General features: G+C 45.3%; 1 pseudogene; it reads right to left on the reverse strand.

Moving 5' to 3' along the window:
* Nucleotides 1-1799: 1799 nt before the first annotated feature.
* On the reverse strand, nucleotides 1800-3882 carry LOC119867849 (annotated as a pseudogene).
* Nucleotides 3883-4140: the final 258 nt, after the last annotated feature.

A 4140-nucleotide genomic window follows, 5' to 3' on the forward strand; every position in this document is an offset into this window, starting at 1 on the left:
GGATGACTATGATATAATAGCTTTCTTTTTCCTGGCAAGTTACACGGTAGGCTTTGGAGCTTCATTTTTAGCCTTTCTGCCTTATAAGGAGTGCAGAAACTATACTCCTTACCCCAAAAGAGGCAGCCATTTTTTGGCTTGTGCTGCCAGGCAACTAGGGTAGTTTGTATCATTTTTCTGTTTCTTCCTGACCAGAAGCTGGCATCTATATGCCTTCTTGGGTCTCCTTATTACTGCTGCAATGCTTTATTTCATCAGGATGTTGCAACTCTGATTTTTCTTGCTTCACTAAAGTGTGTGATTTGGTGGAACTGTATCAGCAATGACATCACCACCACATTCACTTTGGTGGTTGGCATCTTAAGTTATCAATGGAAGCATTGTGGAAAACCACACAGGGTCAAGGTCCGTCTTGTTCAGAAAGTTTGTACAGTACTTGGGCGGAGAATTCCCAAAGACCCAAAGCATGCTATGCTTTTCATAGCATGTAAAGAACCTCAAATATTATGTTCTTAAGTTCAGGACTACTATTAAACACTAGGCCCTACTCTTCTTTGGGGGTTGGGGTTGAGATAAATGCTGGAATACATTCTCTTTAATGGTGTGTTACATCAGATAGAAATATCTGAGAACTAATTGTCCTCAATCTTGGCAGGCCACTGAGTTTCAGATACACCTATTGAAATGATAGGAATGAAACAGCCCTGAGAGTCTTGGTGGTTGCTTTGATGCAGTGAAATGCAAGAAACAAATGTTTCTTGTACAGCTCTGCAAAGATAAGGTGAACATAGAACTTACCGACGAGGCTAACTTCCAAAATTGACCAGGGATCGTAATCCTTTAAGACGTCAGAGGCACCTGTGAGTGTCAACTTTGACAAATCAGTCACTTTGTGTCTTTACCAAATCTTTGTGGAGAGGCGTTCCCCCACAGTTTTGCAAAATACCAGACAAGGGAACGGATTATGGGTGGATAAGGAGTTACCTGAAGGTTTACATGTGGAAGCTGATCAAGACCCACCTGCTCTGACATATCTCCTTTATCACCTGCTGAAGAGAGCCTAGGGTTTCCAGCTTTTGAGACATTTGTTTGGGTTAAGATATAATCACCAAAAGGTTCCTACTGGAGGTTCCCCCTAGAGCATGTTGATAGAAAAGAGAAGGCCTCAGGCCTAGCCCTCTCACATCAAACTCATTAATAATCAGCATATCAATGTGCCGGCTCTGGTTTGGCTTGGCTTTATCTTTATTTGTAATTCATGGGCATCACTTGGCGTTTTGGAAACCAGAGAAGAAGAAACCAGAAACAGAACAGGTAAGACTGAGTTCGTTCACTGCTTAGACACTTGGTCCATTTCTCCTTGGGGCAGCACTGACCCTGAGAACAGTCTTGAAGGAGAAAGAAATGGGGCACCCCAGATGGGACACCCTGGCACAGGAAGCAGGTGAGGATGGAGTTGCTGGGGAGGAGATGTAGAAGGCAGCTGAAATGGACGCTACGATGATTTGGGGAGAAGAATCTGCAGAGAGAGCACAATCCCTCAGGCATAATGCTAACTTTGGCTTTTTTTTTTTTTTTTTCTATTGTTGCTGAAATGGCTTCTATGTCCCACTAACTTTAAGATAGAATCTTTTTTTTTTTTTTTTATGACAATCACAGAGAGAGAGAGAGAGGCAGAAACACAGGCAGAGGGAGAAGCAGGCTCCATGCACCGGGAGCCTGACGTGGGACCCGATCCCGGGTTTCCAGGATCGCGCCCTGGGCCAAAGGCAGGCGCCAAACCGCTGCGCCACCCAGGGATCCCTTTTTTTTTTTTAAGCGACAAAGAGAGCCTTGTGAATGGGAGGTGGAGAGTGGGCAGAGGGAGAGGGAGAGAGTATCCTAAGCCTGACACAGGGCTTAATCTCACGACCCTGAGATCATGACAAGAGTCAGACACTTAAGGGACTGAGCCACGCAGGTGTCCCTAGGGTAAAATCCTTTTTTTTTTTTCTCAGTTCAAGTTTAATAGAAATAACAAAAGATCAAAAGTGATGCCCTGCTACTGTACACATCAGTTGGCCTGCCCCATAGCACAGCTCAGGCCATTCTCTCCAGAGGAAGCAAGGCTGGCCTCCCCAACCCCTGCAGGAAAGGGCTGTCTTGTCCCATACCACATCTGCAGAGTCTAAAGTCTTGTTTTAAGCATGACAATAGTACAAAAAAAGATTCTGTTTGCATGGATGCCCACTACAGCCCGGCCCTAAAATGGAGAGGCGCTCACTTCTGCTTAGAGAAATATTCTTTGCTCTTCTGGACATCAGGCTTGATGGGATCACTGCCAGGCTTCCAGCCAGCTGGGCACATTTCCCCATGCTTGTCAGTGAACTGGAAGGCCTGAACCAGTCGCAGAGTCTCATCCACAGGGCGACAACAGGAGGGTCATTCACGGTGGTCTGCCGAAGGATACCTTTATCATCAATGATAAAGAGGCCCCTGAACCAGATGCCTTCATCAGCCTTTAAGACTCCATAGTCCTGAGCAACGGTACGCCTGGGGTCTGATACCAAGGGAATGAATGTTCATGGGTCCCAGTCCTCCTTGTTCCTTGGGTGTGTTGATCCAAGCCAGGTGACAGAAATGAGAACCCACAGAAGCACCAATCACTTGACAGTTGAGTTTCTTAAATTCTTCTGCCCTTCACTGAAAGCAATGATCTCTGTGGGGCACGCAAAGGTGAAGTCAAGAGGATAAAAGAAGAATACGACGCATTTTCCTTTGTAATCAGATAGGCTGAGGTCTTTGAACTGGCCGTGGCTTCGAGGTTGGGAGCAGGATGCCCAATTTTGGCATTTCCTGAAGACATCCCGCTATGGGCAGCGCTGAAGAGACTAACCACCGAAGACCAGTCAGGAAGAAGATGCCCCTAAGGAGAAATCCTATTAAGCGCCTTAGTATGCTGGATGGTGAGTCGTTGTGGGAACAATGAAACTCATCATTTTTCCGAGGAAGCTTTTAGATGCCGCTGCCCCAGGCGTTTGGAAAACAAATGTTCTTATTTAGAAAATTTAGGCTCTAATCAAACTGTTGGTTACCAAAGCTACAGCTACGTTTAAGATAACGGTCTTTTCCCATCTCTCTATTTGACTCAAAGGTCGTGACCTAACCTGCAAGCCAGCGACGGAGGTGAGCCATACGCCACGACTGAATTCAAATGCAGTTCATTTGATGTCTATAAAGTGGGTTGCTGGAACTCTCTGAGACCTTAACGTATCTCTGGGTGGACGGATACTTTTGTACAGGCTTCCCAGGCAGGAAAACGTGTGGAGGCAAAAATGAGATGTTGCCATCAGGGCTCTTTATCTTGCTCTGCCTCCTTTCTAGATACAGGCCTAATCTGTGGAGCACAGTGTGGCTCATGTGTCGTTTGAAGGGGTTGCTTTTTCCGGAGAGGGAGATCAGTCTTTTTTAAATTTTTTTTTTTTTCCTGGACAAAAGCTATAGATTCTGTTTTTCTTGTCACATTTTGTTTTATTTTAACCTTTTACAAGTGGGTTTTACAACAGTCTCAATTAAATACATATAAGGAAAACAACACATCTAAGTCTGGGACTCCTATCTCTGTAACTCAAAATTTTCCTTCTTTCGAATACATAGTCCCGGCTGTATCCTAGCTCTTCGGAGAGAAGCTATGAAATAAATCCAGTAGAGCTTAAAGAGCCTTAGCATGTCCATGTTATGCAGGGTTTGTAAAGGAGCCTTAAATATTCCTGGTAGTCTTTGTTTGTTTGAAGATTTTATTTACTTATTCATGAGAGTCAGGGAGAGAGGGAGGCAGAGACACAGGCAGAGGGAGAAGCAGGCTCCCTGCAAGGAGAATGATGTGGGACTCGATCCTGGGACCCCAGGATCATACCCTGAGCCAAAGGCAGATGCTCAACTGCTGAGCCATCCAGGGGCCCCTCCTGGTAGTCTTTTTGTTTTCCACTATCAAATCAACCTCCCTGCAACAACAAAAGAATCCAAAAAGCTATAATCAAATCACTCTGGGGGAGGGAAAGCCAGAAACTCAAATAAGATATTTGTGGTTAAAAAATACCTGTCAAGGGACGCCGGGGTGACTCAGCAGTTTAGCGCCTGCCTTTGGCCCAGGACGTGATC

The sequence above is a fragment of the Canis lupus genome, chromosome 36 (genome assembly GCF_011100685.1).
Source record: "Canis lupus familiaris isolate Mischka breed German Shepherd chromosome 36, alternate assembly UU_Cfam_GSD_1.0, whole genome shotgun sequence".
NCBI classification, from domain to species: domain Eukaryota; kingdom Metazoa; phylum Chordata; class Mammalia; order Carnivora; family Canidae; genus Canis; species Canis lupus.